The 19,038-nt window shown below is 39.7% G+C and overlaps 1 pseudogene; it reads left to right on the forward strand.

Annotated features, from left to right (window-relative positions):
• Positions 1–18,738, forward strand: part of LOC136377060 (large ribosomal subunit protein uL4 pseudogene) — a 76,809-nt pseudogene extending 58,071 nt beyond the window's left edge.
• The last annotated feature ends 300 nt before the right edge of the window (positions 18,739–19,038 follow it).

Raw genomic sequence — 19,038 nt, forward strand, 5'->3', positions numbered from 1 at the left:
GGCCCTTCCCTCACTTTCCTTAGGCCACAGCTGGGAAGGGAGGAACAACTCTCTCCTGCTCTGGAGTCCCTCAAACTTACCACAAAGTTCTCATCAGCCCTACAACACTGGGGCTCCGTCTCGGCTCATGTGCTTTTCCCAGCGATCTCCCTTTTCAGCTGCTGGTTGAATCCTCATCTTCTTTTGGGAGGGTAAACAGCTCTGATCTTCTCACTCACTCGTCACCCTGAGGGACATAAAGAGCCTTCTCTGGGGCCTCTCAGTCCCTTAAAGTAAAACAGACACGAGGTACTTCTGATCCCTGAGCATGTACAAGCTTGGGCTGTTGACTTCTTTCCACACCTATCTCTGTCGGGGCTCAGAGGGAGGCAGAAATGCGTGAAGTTGACAAAAAAAGAGAGAAGATTTGAGGGAAACCCTAAGGCAGAGTTTCAGGGGAATGTAACTTGGGTGTGGGGCAAGGACAGAAAGCAGGCAGACATTCAACCCTGAATATCCCTCTTCTCCCTCCATTCCTGGGGGCCCAGGAAAGTATAGCGAGGGAGAAAACTTTAAATAGAACAGCTTTGGGATAGAAGAGGTAAGTGGAGTTTGTTGAGGGGCCCAACTGTCCGGTGAAGGGGAATAATAGGAGTGGAAATGCCCATCTGTGGCTCCATCGGCTCTGAGGTCTGCCCTCACGCCTGCCTCTTAACCTGCCTGGGGCACGCACTGAGGCCCCGACATCAGCCCATCCGGTGGAGCAGACTTTAAATGAAGGCAGTTCTGGAAACGGCTAGTTGTCTACTTGTATTCATTCTCAATGCTTTCTAAGCTGAAGAAAAAAAAAATTTATCTTTTAGCTAGACACATGATTGCCCTGAATAAAAATCATATTTCTCAGTCTCCTTTGCAGACAAATGCATCCATATGGCAAAAATTTTTTTAACAACTATATGTTAATGTATTTAAAATCTCTAAAAGTGAATTTTTGAGAAAAAGATAAAATACTGATATTGTCACAAAAAGATAAATTGAATAGACTAATAATCATTCATGAAATTAAAATAGTAGTCATCAGTGATCTGCCTCAATCACCCTAAATCTTCCAGGCCCACACAGTTCTATAGAGAAGTCCACTAAACTTTTAGGGAATAGATAATACCTATTTAATGCCAGTTGTTTCAAAAGAGAAAAGAAAAAAGAAAAAGATGCTCCAACTATTTTTATGAGGCTAATTTAACCTTGTTTTCTTTTTTTTTTCTTTTCATTTTTCTGAAGCTGGAAACGGGGAGGCAGTCAGACAGACTCCCGCATGCGCCTGACCGGGATCCACCAGGCATGCCCACCAGGGGGCGATGTTCTGCCCCTCTGGGGCGTCACTCTGTTGCATCCAGAGCCATTCTAGCTAACCTTGTTTTCAAAACAGCGTAAAGAAAGGAAAAGCAAAGAAAGTTATAGGCCCATTTTCACTTATTAATATATACACAAAAATCCTAAGTAAACCTTTAGTTAGTCAAACCAACAATGTATTTAGGTGTATAGTGATTAAGTAGTAGTTCTGCCAAGAATGCAAGGATGGTCTAACATAAAAAAATCTATTAATATAATTCATCACTTCAATGGAATAAAAGAGAATCACATGACTGTTTTAATTGATATAGAAGAAGCGTTTGATAAAGTTCAACCCTAAAAAACCAAACAAATAAACTCTAAGGAAACTAGAAATAGATGAGAGCCCTGGCTGGATAGCTCAGTTGCTTGGAACATCGTCCTGAAATGCAGAAGTTGCTGGTTCAATCCCCGGTCAGGGGACATACAGGAGCAGGCTGATGTTCCTGTCCCTCTCTCTCTTCCTGCCTCTCTCACTAAAGTCAATAAATAAAAATTTAAAAAAAGAAGTAGATTAGAGCTCCGTTAATTTCATGAAGTCTATATGCCAAAAACTAATGGTAATTATCTTCCCAAATGGAGAAAAGTTAAATACATTTCTTTATTAGATGAAGAAACAAAAAAACCAGGGATGATCACATTACCATTATTCTGTTGCCATCTAATAGATTTGGCCATTGCAGTAAGTCAGTCAATCAAATGAAATATATAAGAATTAGAAATAAAAACAGAAAAAAGCTGTTGTTACTTGCAAATTAAACAATTCTATACAAAGAGAATCCAGGGGAATTGACAAACACATTACTGTAATTAATAGTGGAATTTATCACAGTTACTTGATAAAAGATCCTTATCCAAGCAGTAGTTATAGTCCTTTACCCCAAGTAGGTCAATGCAATTTTTTGAAAACATAGTTTTTAAGAGTAATAAGAAACATAAAGCACTGAGAAATAAATCTAACCAAATATGTGTAAGGCCTTTGAAGTGTTCTTAAATTTTTATCTAAAGATATTAAAGGAGACCTAAATAAATGGAAATATTCCTTTTTTTTGGATAGGTAGACTCAATATAAAAAGGTTGATTTTTAGCAAATCAATAATGTTACTACAATAAATTTTGAATTAATAAATGTTAATACAACAAAAAATCAATTTTTGTAAAAGTTAATAGGCTGTCTCTAAAATTTATATAAAAGAGCAAAAGGCCAAGAACAATTGAGAAATTTTAAAGAGAGCAAGCAGGGAAAAATGCCTTAGCAGATATCAAAAATTATAATGAAGTTTTAAATAAATTATCACAGTGTGATGTAAGTAGAGATGGACAAGGGCAGTAACAGAACAGATTAGAGTACCTAGAGTACCATCCATTTAAGACAACTTGCTAAATAAGTAAGAGAAATGCAATACGAATCAGCAGGAGAAGGATGGTCCTGTGATAAAGAGTCCTTGGGAAAGGAGGAAAAATAAAACTACGTGTACTAAAATTAATTCAAAATGGATCAAAGACCTAAATATAAGACCTGAAACAATAAAGTACATAGAAGAAGACATAGGTACTAAAATCATGGACCTGGGTTTTAAAGAACATTTTATGAACTTGACTCCAATGGCAAGAGAAGTGAAGGCAAAGATAAATGAATGGGACTACATCAGAATAAAAAGTTTTTGCTCAGCAAGAGAAACTGATATAAAAATAAACAGACAGCCAACTAAATGGGAAATGATATTTTCAAACAACAGCTCAGATAAGGGCCTAATATCCAAAATTTACAAAGAACTCATAAAACTCAACAACAAACAAACAAACAATCCAATAAAAAAATGGGAAGAGGACATGAACAGACACTTCTCCCAGGAAGAGATACAAATGGCCAACAGATATATGAAAAGATGCTCAACTTCATTAGTTATTAGAGAAATGCAAATCAAAACTACAATGAGATACCACCTCACTCCTGTTAGATTAGCTATTATCAACAAGACGGGTAATAGCAAATGTTGGAGAGGCTGTGGAGAAAAAGGAACCCTCATTCACTGTTGGTGGGACTGTAAAGTAGTACAACCATTATGGAGGAAAGTATGGTGGTTCCTCAAAAAACTGCAAATAGAACTACCTTATGACCCAGCAATCCCTCTACTGGGTATATACCCCAAAACCTCAGAAACACTGATACGTGAAGACACATGTAGCCCCATGTTCATTGCAGCACTGTTCACAGTGGCCAAGACATGGAAACAACCAAAAAGCCCTTCAATAGAAGACTGGATAAAGAAGATGTGGCACATATACACTATGGAATACTACTCAGCCATAAGAAATGATGACATCAGATCATTTACAGCAAAATGGTGGGATCTTGATAACAAGGAGTGAAATAAGTAAATCAGAAAAAAACAAGAACTACATGATTCCATACATTGGTGGAACATAAAAATGAGACTAAGAGACATGGACAAGAGTGTGGTGGTTACCAAGGGTGGGGGGAGGGAGGACATGGGAGGGAGGGAGGGAGAGAGTTAGGGGGAGGGGGAGGGGCACAGAGAACTAGATAGAGGGTGGCGGAGGACAGTCTGACTTTGGGCGAGGGGTTTGCAACATAATTTAATGACAAAATAACCTAGACATGTTTTCTTTGAATATATGTACCCTGATTTATTAATGTCATCCCATTACCATTAATAAAATTTATTATAAAAAAAAAAAAAAAAAGAGGAAAAAAAAAAAGAAAAATAAAACTACAGCTCCCATCTCACCTACACAGAGAATTTCTTTATGTCAGGACATAAAAAAAAAAATTTTTTTTTTAAAAAAAGACAAAGTAAGTCTAAACCATTAAAAAAAGATTGGTAAATTTGACAAGATTTTAAAAAAATTCTGTTACTATAAAAGAGAACATGGAGGAAATGATTAGTCACAGACTGGGAGAAAATATTTACAGTGTAGGTGATAGACAATGGATTAGTATTTAATATGTAAAACATTCCTAAAAAGAAAACAAGGAAAAGATAACACAATATAAAAAGAACAAAGGATATGGGCAGACAATTCATGGAGAAATAAAGGAAATGCAAATGAGAATCACAGTTGAGATACCACTTCACACCAATCCTATTGGTAAAAATATAAAAGTCTGACCACCTTGGTAAGTGCAGACAGCACTGCTGGGGTGGGAGCAGGAAGTGTAAGTTAGAAGACTTGAGAATTCCGCTTCAAGGTGTATACCCTAGAAACTCTTTCACAAGTGCACAAAGAGGCCCATGCAGGATGCTCAGTGCAGCATAATTTATAATGGCAAATAACTGGCAATCACATTGATGTCCGTTAACAGAAGAATGAATAAATAATAGTGGTGTCTTTCTACTAATGTTTTGGCCATGTGATCTAAAGCTTAATCTTCTGTGTCTTTGTTTCTTACTTAATGATGAAGGTCACAATAGTATCTATCTGATAAGACAAGATTTTTGTGAGGATAAAGTGAGTCTGTACTGTAAATTACCTAAGCCAGTGTCAAGCACAAAACGAAATCTACTGAAGGCAGCAGCGATAGTAGTAGTAACAGCAGTGGCAGTAATAGCAGTGGACTCCAGCAGTACAATGAATGTATTCACATGGCTAAATTGCACAGCAATGTGAAAGAGGAAAGAAAGTCACCGGCGAATACATGCATCTGTCTGTGGACGGGCACATGTATTACAGATTTGTGGAAATGTGCATGGGGATGATGAACACAGAATTCTAGATAGGATTTCTTTTGAAGATGGAGAGAAGGAAATGGGCTCAAAGAGGAGTGGCAGGAACTTCAGTGTTATCTATTTTATTTTTTAAGCTAGGTTTTTATTTTATTTGCCATCTCTATTTCTGTATGCCTGATAGCAACAATGTTTTTAAAGTGTTCCTCTGGCTGGGATCGTCCCTAATGTTTTTCATCTACCCATTCATGAGCTCATCGCACACGGGCTGCTCAGAAACATGGTTAATTTAAATCCGGGAAGTCTTCATTTAAAATGCCCCAAGCAAGAAAACAATCTCATTTCAAAAATACTTAAGAAAATAATTCCATTTTTGCTTTTTTTGGCACGGAAATTGGTTTCTTGAGAACCGGGGCTTTCTTTATCATTGAGCATTGGATAATAATTAAAAGTATGTTTAGTAATAATTTGGTGATTCACTTTCCCTAGAATCTGAAAATGTTTTCCATAAAAATTTTTAATCAGTGATTTGATTATCTTCCCCACCTAAGCCACAAACTCCCACTTTAACCCTTGTTGCTGCCTAAGTGAAAGACAATTATAGTATAACAAATATAAGGCAAACATATGTGTTCTTTTTGTTTTGCTTTGTTGCTAGGATTATTAAGATAACATCAGCCTCAACAGAGATCTACTTTAACTGAAAAAAGGAAAATACTAAATTAGCTGGTGTTTTAAATTTCCCTTACTCTCAGAGTACTTAATAACCTCTTCTGTTTGCACAAACCATACAACTCATTCTAAATCCAAATGTACCATAATTATATTTTTCTAAATGGATTTTTCTCAGTGCCAGAAAATTTTCATTCAAAGCCAGAATCTCCCAACAGATTTTGGGGGGCACAAAGAGAAATATCAGGAAAACTGTGCCCCAAGTCCCACTTCCTGGGTGACTGACTGCAGCTCAGTCCCTCTCAGGGCCAAGCAGGTGTGATGGGAGAAGGGTGGAAGCCCCACCCGGGAAGCTGGGGTGCTGGGGAAGGGGTTGGGCGGAAGCAGCAGAGAGCACTGCTGGGGAGGAAAACAGGATTTCATCAAGAAGATCCAGGCAGCCTGAACTGTGGTGGCACAGTGGATAAAGCGTCGACCTGGAACTCTGAGGTCTCCGGTTCAAAACCCTGGTTTCCCTGGTCAAAAGCACATATGGGAGTTGATGCTTTCTGCTCCTCCTCCCTTTCTCTCTCTCTCTCCTCTCTAAAATGAATAAATAAAATATTAAAAAAAAAAAAAAGATCCAGGAAAATGATAGGCTCTGAGGGCAAAGCAGCACGGGCCACTGGCAAGGATGAGCAGGGCTGACAGCTCCGAAGCATAGAGAAATTAAGTTGTTCAAAAGCAAGGCTGTTGCCTGACCAGGCGGTGGCACAGTGGATAGAGCGTCGGACTGGGATGCGGAGGACCCAGGTTCGAGACCACGAGGTTGCCAGCTTGAGTGCGGGCTCATCTGGTTTGAGGAAAAAGCCCACCAGCTTGAACCCAAGGTCGCTGCCTCCAGCAAGGGGTTACTCGGTCTGCTGAAGGCCCGCGGTCAAGGCACATATGAGAAAGCAATCAATGAACAACTAAGGTGTTGCAACGCGCAATGAAAAACTATGATTGATGCTTCTCATCTCCGTTCCTGTCTGTCTGTCCCTCTCTCTGACTCACTCTCTGTCTCTGTAAAAAAAAAAAAAGAAAAAAAAAAAAGCAAGGCTGTTGAGGATGAGTTTGGGTGGGAGTTTCCGCTCAGGTAGGAATTGTGTGGTTGAGCTGACTGTGAGGGCTTAAAGGAGTTCTATACACACAGGCCATCTGGGACGAATTTCCTCTTAAGTGGCCAACTCCCTTATCTTTCTATTTGGAAATTGAGATCTATCTCTTCTGCCCCTTTCCGTCTTTTCCTTTCTCATCTCTTTCTCTCTTTCCTATAGTCTCTTTCATCTGGAGAACACTTTATATATGGCCTACCACCTAGGCCATATGTTAATATTTTATCATATTGGCTTCAAATATTTTAAGCCCAAAACTCAAGTATTACAAATAAAGTCCCTCTCCCCTCTCCTCAGTCCCTTCACCTCCTTCCCTGCCAAAGCACAGAGGCGAATTGAACGGTGGGTGCACGGGGTGCGCGCCCTGGGCCCCGACTCCTGAAGGGCCCCACAAAACCGACTTTACACTTTTTTTTTCTAATGACACCAACTTTGGTTTCATATGTGCAACTTTAACACTAAATGTACATAATATTTTTTATTTATTTAAAAATATGGTTAACATGTATTTTTATTTCTCCTGTTTCTTTTTTTTTTTTAAGGGGCTCAATATATTCTGCACCCGGGGCTTCAACCAACCTTAATTTGCCTCTGCCCAAGCACATCTACTATCATGAGGTTGGTGTGGATTCTTCTAGTCCACATTTAAATCTTTTTTTTACTATAGATTTATTTCTCCACAAACAATATGATACATTGTATTGTGTGGTTTTTAAATGGATTAAATATGGCACACCATACATATTGATGGACAACTTGCTTTTGTCACTGAACATCTTTTTTTAGCTCTAACACGTTCAGTATATTGACTGAGTTTGTTCCTATTAACTATTGTGTAGTATTCCATCATATAGCGTATCATGTTTTATTTACTCATTCCTTTTATGATTTGTATTGTTTTCCAACTTTTCACCATTATAAGCAATGCTAATGAACATCTTAATACCCATTTAATTTTTTTTAGCAACAAAAGAACAGTTCCGAGAGCAAAAGAAATAATAAACTATAATTGTGATCTTTTTTCATGCATTCTATGATAAGGGACTGAGAGGCATTCAAAATTAATATGTGATTTAAATGTACCCAGGGGTCACCAGTTTGTTTAGTTGACTGCTTACCTTGTCAGAATTCTCTAGTATGTTAGAATGCAGGCTTGAGAACCAAAATAGTCCAAATCTGCAGTCAGACCCCAATTAACTGAGGGTCATTGACTAGTCAGAGAATTCTTCCCCCGTCTAGTGTCAGCTGAGGAACAGACTCACGCCAGTCTTTGTCGGCCACCAGGACCTCTGATACATTCTTCAGGGTTTGGGCTGCTCTGTGGAGCTCTCCTTTTCTGTAAGCTCTCAGGCAGGATGGCCTCAAACTAAGCAAGCTATGAACCAGATCTTTCTTTACCAATTACTTCCTCTTCCACCATTCCCCAAACACCCTTGGACATCTTCAATGTTACCTTTTAACTCCAATCTCAACTCTGATTGAAGACTATAACCGATAAACACCTGCCAACACCTGGCCAGATGATAGCACAGAGAGAAATGGTGTGGATGTGATTGTCCCTAGCATGGAGCTGGCTGAGGCCACAGCTGGGGCCGACTCCTGGCCCACACACATGAAAGGGGAGGATAAGTAGATCTCCTTGCCCCTGGGAACAGACCCTGGAGTAGGCCTGCAGCCCAGAGTAAAGAGGAGTTGAAAGAAAGAGAGCATTATTTTTATGGCTTCTAAACCCTGTGGACAGAACCAACTAGAAAATTTGGTTGAAACAGTACCTGACAACTGCCAGAGCAGATGGAAATTCATTCTCCCTGGATACAAAGCACGGGCAAGAGGGACTCGGAGAAGGGGGGAGCTTTGTGCGTACCTCCCCACCCAGGCCAGCTGCACTGAGAAGTGTCACCAGTACCCAGATCCTGGTGAGTTAGGACCTCAGCTTTCTGTCAAGGCTACACACCTGCTGCAATGGTAGAGTTAAAAATATTTTTCCCCGGCCTGACCTGTGGTGGCACAGTGGATAAAGCGTCGACCTGGAAATGCTGAGGTTGCCGGTTCGAAACCCTGGGTTTGCCTGGTCAAGGCACATATGGGAGTTGATGCTTCCTGCTCCTCCCCCCTTCTCTCTCTCTCTCTCCTTTCTAAAATGAATTAAAAAAAAGATATTTTCCCCCAAACCAGCCCAGAAATCCACAGGACAGCGAAACTAGAATACTCTTATGGAGACATTGAGAGAAAAAGTAAATAATGTCATGAGTTTGGGTTTGAGTTAAACTCTACTTATTAAAAAGGGTTGAGAAAGTCATTGACCAAATCTTCCATTCTCCTATGTAAATGTCAGTGAAACAAATTAGCTATAACTTGTTAAACATGTTTATATATATAAATCATTCATCATAAAAGCACATCAAGATAAGTAAAGTCAGTTTTAAAATATAAAAGTTATTCCTCCATGTCCTCCCGGGATCTCGTTTTAAAGACTTGAACAGTTCTACCAGCAGATATCCCAAGTCCTCAAGACTTAAGATTTCAAAATTCTAACTGACGATCTGGTAGCAATTAGTAATCCTGTGGCTAGAATAAATTGTCATGATGAAGAACTCTGAAATGATGTCAGTTCTTGGCAATTACGGGAACCTTAAAATGATTTAAAAATAATAAAAAAAAATTAAAAAAAATAAATAATAAAATAAAAATAATCCACGAAGAGCTTTTGTTTGCTTAACATTTACTAACATCAGTGGTCCTTGTTTATTAGAATGTCAGAATTCTCCTTCTGTTTGTTTTTGTGGATTATTTTTCAATGAAAAAATAGACTTTATTTTTTTAGAGCGACTTTCGGGTCACAGCAAAATTGAGTGGAAGGCTCACGTTTCCCACACACCCTCGCCCCGCCCCCGCACGCACAGCTCTGCGTTAGCGGCGTCCCCCACCAGCGTGGTGCGTGTCCCGTTTCCCTGCTGCCTCCCAAGACTATGAATCAACAAGGTTTGATCTTTTAAAGCCTTTGTCATCTAGTAGAACTATCTTTATTCCATTCTTGTTAAGAATCATTGACAACCTTCATTTTACTTTCTTATATTAACGGAAGACTTCTTCTACTAAATAAACATCTTTTAACCCAGCCAGTTATAGCCCAGCTGACTATTATGAGGGGGCATTTGGAGAAAGTCAGGAACCCCAGACTAGGATTTCCCAAAAGGTAGGGAGTAGGGCAGAGAAAGGATGTGGTAACCATAAGTCAGAGTGTGAGCCATTGTGTCCCTCTCCAAAAAATATCTTGAGGGAATACTATATATGTTATATTATTCTTCAGGAAAAAGAGCCATAAGGTCAATTAAGTTTGTGAAAAATTTCATACTATTCACCTCTCTTGGAGACTTAAAATGCCCACTAGGATTTTAAAGTCTCTGAGAAATCTAATAAAAAACCATTAATTTTTTTCATCCAGCATTGCTTAAATTGATGTGACCACAGGGCCCACTTTTCCTTAAGTAATCCTATTCCATTCACATCTATGGAAACTGTTCTCCAAGAAAACCATTTGGGAAAGTGCTGATCAACATATGGTATCAAGTTACCACAGTGAAGTAATGGACCATAAAACAAAGAGAGGCATAAAGCTAGGAAAATATCAAGGCTCACGAGAGTCTTTATTTTTAATTTTATTTTTTTTTAAATAGAGGATGGGAGAAGATTGAGCATGTTTATAGGCAAGTGGAAGGGGCCTAAAGAGAGGAAGAGATGAAAGTCACAGGTAAGAGATAATCAGTAGAATCTAGTGGGGACTTTTTAATATTTCCATCAGCCAAATGAGATAGGAGTGATTATTGCACACATTTTACAGATAAGAAATGAAGGCTTCAAGAAGTTAAGTTGCCCAGGGTCGCACGGCTGCTCAATGGCAGAGCTGGGCTTCAAGGCCAGGCGTAATTCTCTAAGTTGCACTCTCGCCACTGTGTTAATGCTTTCTTCCAAGTCCTGGTCATTTTGTTTTCTAAATATCTTTCCAAAATGTTATTTTCTTTCCATCCTCCCACTGGAGTAGCAGTGGATGATTAGTCCATTTGGAGGGCATTTTGAATTGAGGTTCACAGAAAACAAGTCATTTCTTCCCTCCATGTCATTGCACATATTCCCCCTCTTTCCTGAACACGCTCAGATCCTTTTCCCAACCCTCTTCTCTGCCTCCAGCCCTTCCCTATGTGAACTCGCAATTATTATACACACACTTGATATATATATATATATATACACACACACGTAAGATATGCACACATTGTAAATACATACATACATACACACCAATATATTTATTATGTATAGAAGGTATTTATGTTGTATCATTTTTATATACATATGTACATATATATAAAATACATATGTTATTAAAAAGGGATGTAATTATTTGCAAAGTTCTCCCCCACCCATTCAATATCCCCTACCTAAAATCATAATTTTTGTCTTGTGCATTTACGGACAGCTTCAAGGGAAATAACACAGTGGTTGTCAATGAAAGGTAATGACTTTAGGTGGGGCTTCTGAACTCAGAACTGGAATGTTTGTCCTGCTTTCTTGCTCCTACTTCAGATTCCATTTTTTATAGTGTTGAAGATTTAGTAAAATTTTATTACCCTTCTAGGAGGCAATAATTAGAAATGTAGACAAAGAACTGGTCAATACAATTCATGTATTTAGATTTTACCAACAACTTTTAACATGTGTCCAAAGCAAATACTGTATTTTAAAGATACTTATAAATTGATAGAAATATTTTGTTACAAAGAGGATATTGACTTAAAAATAAGATCCAGCAGTGCATGGACATTTTTAACACAGATAACTAAATATCTTAATAGCATCTGTTTCCTGAGTCACATGTATGTTTTAAAGTACACGGAGTAATGAAAACAGTGTAATTCCCAGAATATGCCTACAGCTTTCATTGAGAATGAGGGTCCTCCCATTGCCTGAGTGAGCTGGGGACTGACCTTTCCTCCGAAATCTCATTCTGTACAGCGCAGAATGTTCTAGTGTGGCCGCAACTGTCAGTGTGAGCAAATCCGCATGTGACCTTGGTCTGGTATCACCAGATCTGAGGCTAGATCCTCTCTTTGCTTTCTTTACCTGTACTGCTCTTCCTTCCCGTTTCTCCTGTTTATTTTTCCCATTTATATGTTGAATTTTTTACAAATCTATAAAAAACTTAAAAACAAATCTATATAGCATATGATAAGCTAATTGGGGATAAACTTAAAGCTATCCATTCCTCTTTTTCAGCATTAGTTCCTATGTCTTCATTAGCAAAGTTGTGTGGGCTTCTTTGGGTGATATTCAAATATCCATCAAGGGGCAGGAGAGGCTAGTCCATGGGATGTTCAGTTAGCAGAGAGGTCCTAAATAAAAAGCAATGTCTTTTATATGCTAACACAACTGATTTATATTAACTCAGAAGATCAGAAATTTGAAAAGATAATTTGGTTTTCCAATTAGAATCCAAAACAGAAATATCTTTCTAGTGCCTAAGTGAGACAATGCACAGTCACTGATCACCAACTGGACCCTTGCTGCTTGTGTGTTCTGCTAACTCTTTGAGGGGAGAAAATGTCATTTTTCCATTTGCAAAACTCTGATTTATTTGAGAAGATGGAACTAGCACACAAGGGGCAGGAGGGAATCGTGCAAGGGAGGGTGCTATTCAGCGTTAACTCTGTGGAACATATATATAGAACAGCTTTCATTGAGAATGAGGGTCCTCCCCTTGCCTGAGTGAGCTGGGGACTGACCTCTATTTGTGTTTCCAGACACAAGATTTTTTTTTTTAATTCAGTAAGAGGAGGCAGAGACAGACTTCTGCATGTGCCCTGACCAGGATCCACCTGGCGAACCCACTAGGGGGAGATGCTTTGCCCATCTGGGGCCATAGCTCCAACTGAGCTTTTCTTAGCACCTGAGGCAGAGCCCATGGAGCCATCCTCAGCCCAAGGTCAACTTGCTCCAATCAAGCCATGGCTGCGGGAGAGAGAGAGAGAAAGAGAAGTGAGAAGGGGAGGGGTAGAGAAGCAGATGGGTGCCTCTCCTGTCTGCCCTGACTGGAAATTGAACCCAGGACATCCACACACCAGGCTGATGTTCTACCACTGAGCCAACTAGCCAGGGCCCAGACACAAGATTTTGATATTTGCTTTTGACATCTTTTAAGCCCTTATTTCTCTAATTTTCTGGTCCTCCCTGTCTCTTCCTTTCTAATTTCCTAGGCACTCAGGGTATACTGTCTTCTTCCTACCACACCTGACCTCAAGTACCTATTTATTAAATTCAAGATGCCATCAATGATAAAATGTATCATTATTATTTTATTACTATAAAAATGATGTCAATGAAATTATATCACAATATTTTATCATTAAAAAATTTCAATCATTTTGAATTAGATTCAAATTATTTTATATAAAATACACTTTTGCATTCATAAAAAGGAAAATAAGGTTAATTTAATTGGTGAAATCATTAACATTTTTTCCAAGCCTTCACAACTTCCAATAATGCATTATTAAACTAATTTGTATTGAGTTAAAAATGACAAATCCCATGTTCTATTTCACTGTAAGTTAACAAACCTACATAGTTATTGAACATCACTGTGTATCCTGTACTCCTGAGGATCACAGAAGAAGTGTTGGTGAAGTTAAATCAAGAGCATAAGATTTGGATTGGATCCTGAAGGATGGGTGAGATTACATATTTTGGGGGTAGGATGCAGAAGGTAGAAAAAGGGGAAAGTTGAGAAAATAATCCTCTGTGATGTGAGTGATTTTTCAGCTGCAAATGAGATGTTATAAGACCCAACCTTAGATCAGGAAAAGATAATTCACACAAGCAGAAATAAAACCAAATATATGTAAAGACAGAGTTATTTTTTAAAATCACCAACTCTTCAGCCAAAGTACCCAAATTATAATAAAGCTCTTGAAGAAAGAATAAAAGAATAGAAGCTATAGCATAGACTATTATACAGATATATAAAATAGTATCATTTAGTTTCAAGTAAAAATGAGGGATACAAAAATCACATGTACAGTGTTATTAAAACAATAAAAATATATTTGCCTGTAACTCAAATTACAAAAAGAGCTTAGGTAAAAACATGTATGCTTCTCCTTTCTAGACTTCCTTTAATAATATCTATGGCCTGACCAGGCAGTGGCGCAGTGGATAGAGCATCGGACTGGGATGCCGAGGACACAGGTTTGAAACCCTAAGGTCACCAGCTTGAAATGCAGGCTCATCTGGCTTGAGCATGAACTTACCAGATTGAGCATGGGGTCACTGGCTTGAGCATGGGATCATAGACATGACCCCATGTTTGCTGGCTTGGGCCCAGAGGTCACTGGCTTGAGCAAGGAGTCACTCACTCTGCTGTAGCCACCCCCCCAAATACTGGTCAAGGCACATATGAGAAAGCAATCAATGAACAACTAAGATGCTGCAACGAAGAACTGATGCTTCTCATCTCTCTCTGTTCCTATCTGTCTGTCCCTATCTGTCCCTCTCTCTGACTCTGTCTCTGTCATAAATATATATATATATATATACATATATATATGTATATATATGTATATATATAGCATTTATAAAAAATAAATGTCAGTAAATTCAACAATACAAGTATAAAATAGATATGTTTTTTCCTGAATATTGAGCAAAATACTTCTGAATTTTGAGCATGTTTATGTTGGGAGATCCTTGCCTAAATATTTCTTCATAAGCTGGAATCTGCCTTAATATTCACGATGAAATCAATTTCTTTCTCCTTTCTTTTGGAAAACAAATGAGATGAGCCAGATATGGCCATTGGTTTGTTTGTTTTTTTAAGGACACACACAAATCTGTGTGCATTTTTCTCCAAAGACAAATTATACATATTGTAACGAGGAGAGAAAAACAAAGGCTTGAGAAATGACCGTGAGCTATGTGGCCTTTTCCTGATTTAAGGTACTCAAGGTATTGCCCCACTGAGTCAGCCTCAAATAAATTGATGGAGTTATGATTGGGAGGTGACAGAAAGTGTCAGAAGGCCTCCCACTTGGTTTCACTCTTGGAGACTGTATTGCAGGCAAAGCCATCTGTGTCTGTGACAGACAGCCCAAATATCCTCATCTTGCTGGTAGTGAGCTGCAGTTAGTGTAGTCTTAGGTGGAGATAACAGGGACAGTCGGGAGACCTTTGACTTATCTCCTACCTCATTGCTCACCGTACAGCAGGGTTCCCCAACTGTGGTCCCCTGACAGCATCGGCATCACCGTAACTTGTTAGAGATGCAGATTAGGGCACCACCTCAGTCCTATTGGGGAGGGGCACTAATCTGTGTTTAACAACTTCACCAGGTGATTCTGTGTATGCAAAGTTTGAGAATCACTGATATCAACAGAAAAAAAAGGCTCATCAGAGGAAGTGAGCCATAGGCAAGGAGCCAGGAGAGAGCAGAGAGACTGACAGAAAGGACGTTAGTAGTAAGAGCCCTAGGGATGGGTTCTGGGAAGCATTCAGGCATGAGAGAGGACAGGCTGGTCTGGGGAGGGAGAGACATCACCCTCTCTGAAAAAGATTTGGGGATGAATTTTTTTTTTAAAGTTTGGATTCTAAGGGAGAAAAATTAAGTCTTTTGTAATTAACCACCTCAATGTTTTTGGAGAAACAGGTGAGTAGATGGGCAATAGCGTGGAGTTGGAAGCTTGTGGAATAACCAATGTAGACCTTCAAAAAACAACTAGCGGGAGAAATAGATAAGAGCAAAATTTGCCTGGCTCAGCCTCAATAATCCTCAAAGAAATGCAAATTAAAACTACAAATTAATTCACAGATGGATACCACTACTTGCCTATCATAATGGCTAAAATAAACAAAACAAAATTGTATACCAAATGTTGGCAAGACTGCGAGCAACTCTCATACATTGATAATTTGGAATGCAAAATAGTGCAGCCACTTTGGAAAATGGTTTGGCAGCTTTTTAAAAGTGAAACGTATATTTATAATACAACCTAGGAATTCCACTCCTACGTATTTAGCCACGTGAAACCAAAACCTATATTCAAACCAAAACCTATATTCACACCACAACCTGCAAATGAATGTTTCTAGCACTCTATTTATTATATCTATGTATAATAGCCCTAAACAGAAAACAACCCAAACCTATCAACCAAGGAATGGATAAACAAAGTGTGGTACATTCATATAATGGCAGTGTCTTCAGCAAGAAAAAGGAAGGCCCTGGCCAGTTGGCTCAGTGGTAGAGCGTCGGCCTGGCGTGCGGAGGACCCGGGTTCGATTCCTGGCCAGGGCACACAGGAGAGGTGCCCATTTGCTTCTCCACCCCCCACCTCCTTCCTCTCTGTCTCTCTCTTCCCCTCCCGCAGCCAAGGCTCCATTGGAGCAAAGATGTCTGGGCGCTGGGGATGGCTCCTTGGCCTTTGCCCCAGGTGCTAGAGTGGCTCTGGTCGCGGCAGAGTGACGCCCCGGAGGGGCAGAGCATCGCCCCCTGGTGGGCAGAGCGTCGCCCCTGGTGGGCATGCCGGGTGGATCCCGGTCGGGCGCATGCGGGAGTCTGTCTGTCTCTCCCCGTTTCCAGCTTCAGAAAAAAAAAAAGAAAAAAAGAAAAAGGAATGAATTATTGATATTTTCAATAACACGGATGAATCTCAGTGCTAAGTGAGAGAAGCCAGACTCAAAAGGTTCCACACTGTATGACTCTATTTGCATGACATTATGGTGAAGACAAAATGATTGTGATGTGAACAGATTGGTGCTAGGCAGTGATAAAACATTGGGGAGGACTTTACTATGAAGGGGTGGCATGGCAAAATTTTTTTAAGGTGATGAAACTATTTTGTATTTTGATGGTATAGTAGTTGCATAATTTTATACACTGGCAAAATTCATGGACCAGGACATAAAAAAAATAAATTTTATTGTATGTTAATAAAGAAAGATAAAGAGAAACTGCCTGGAACGGCTCTTCAATGTCTCCAAACAAGATTTGACAGTTCAAGCTCTGCTGCTCTTCCATGGCCCCGTTCAAATGCTATCTCCCTTAGGAAACATTTTCCAATGCACATGAGCCATCCCCCTTCATAATGACTTGCTTGCTCTATGTCTCTTTAGCACTTCACTTTTATCTGCTTTTACCATTCTTCTCCTCCCACAAAAAAAAATAAATGTGAGTTACTTAAAAAAAGGCAATATGCCAAGAGCCTTTATCTTGTTAGTATGCCCAGCATCTTGTTTATAACCTTACACACAAGGCAGCCCTTAAGTATTTGTCAAAGGAAGGAGTAAATGAATTAGTATTTTGTCCATCTTCAGAAACTTTTATTATAGAATTTTTAAACATTCTTAGTAACAAGGAGAAAGCAGTATAATACATCTCATGTTATCTAACAACTAACTTCACACTCTCCCTATTCAACTAGATTATTTTAAGCAAATCTCAGATATTAAAACATTTTTTCCATTAACACATCGATCTATAACTCCATTAAGACAAGAATGTTCACCTTTTCCCGTGGGAGCCACTTGGGTTGAGAAGAGTGTGGCCTTCTCTCCACACCATGCGTGTGCTTGTCCACTGATCTCTGAAATGGGGGAATCATCTGGCAAAAATGTCACTTTGCCTGCCGTGTTCAAGGTTCCCATTCAACCAGGTAGTGTGAACTTTGCTCACCACAACTTGTGCAAAAACAATAGACAGCCCTGTGCTGTCAGTGAATTGGCAGGTCATCAAACCAGCACTGAGTCTTGGGGTGCTGTCAGAGCTGTGGCTCAAATTCCCAGAATTCGAGGTGGTGGGCCTCATTGTTCTGGCCTGGGTGCTTTTGAAAATATGTGTTGTGGGGGCCACATGTTTGGAACACCCAAAACCCAATGCCGTTGGCTCACAAAGTAAACACAACACAGAAGCGATATGGGATCTGCTCTGTCCTGGCAGCCTCGGCCTTACCAGCACTGGTCATGTCTAAAGGTCGTCGTGTTGAGGAAGTCCTGGAACTTCCTTTGGTGGTTGAAGATAAAGTTGAAGGCTACAAGAAAACCAAGAAGATTGTTTTCTTCTTAAGAAACTTAAGGCCTGGAGTGATATCAAAAAGGTCTATTTTTCTTCGCTCGTGAGAGCTGGCAAGCACAAAATGAGAAACCAGTCATCGTATCCAGGTCAGGGGGCCGTGGATCATCTATAACGAAGATAACAGTATCATCAAAGCCTTCAGAAACATCCCTGGAATTACTCTGCTTAATGTAAGCAAACTGAACATTTTAAAACATGCTCCTGGTGGGCATGTGGGCCATTTCTGCATTTGGACTGAAAGTGCTTTTTGCAAGTTAGATGATCTGTATGGCTCTTGGCATAAAGCTGCCTCCCTCAAGAGTAATTACAACCTCCCCAGGCACAAGATGCTCAAAACAGACCTGAGCAGAACCTTGAAAAGCCCAGAGATCCAAAGAGCCTTCCAAACACCATGCAAGAAGATTCACCGCAGAGTCCTGAAGAAGAATCCACTGAAAAACCCGAGAATCACATGGAAGCTAAACCCACACGCAGAGACCATGCGCCGGAACACCATTCTTCTCCAGACCAAAAACCGTGGGCTCCGGTGGATCAAGCAGCAGTGGGAGAAACAGCGCTAGAAGCCGAATCAGATGAGAAGGAGTTCCAGGCAAGAAGCCTGGGGTGGGGAAGAAAGGAAAGAAGGCTCTTGGTGTTACGATGCAAAAGAAGCCTTTAGTGGAAAAAAAAGGCTGCAGTTACCAAAAAATTAGAAGCTGAGAAGAAGCCCGCAGAAAAGAAACCCATCACAGAAGAAAATCCTGCAGCATAAACTTAAATCTGTTTATTCCATAAAGGTCAAATCACTTTGGACAGCTGATTTTGAATAAAAGTGTGATCAAAGGGAGTGAGAAACAAAACAAAAAAGACAAGGACTTTCTTTTGTTTACTATAGCCACAAGGCCATTTTCCTTAAAAGCCAACCTATTAAAACATAGTCTTATTTTCTCTAATTTTATTATACTCAAAATGGCTCTGAGGATGGGCATACTCAGCATCTTCATGCAGCTCCTGTTCAACTGCTGGTGATCACAGCCACGATCAAGTTCACAGTCACTGTCAGGTTCAAAGT

This window comes from Saccopteryx leptura, chromosome 6 (genome assembly GCF_036850995.1).
Source record: "Saccopteryx leptura isolate mSacLep1 chromosome 6, mSacLep1_pri_phased_curated, whole genome shotgun sequence".
NCBI classification, from domain to species: Eukaryota; Metazoa; Chordata; class Mammalia; order Chiroptera; family Emballonuridae; genus Saccopteryx; species Saccopteryx leptura.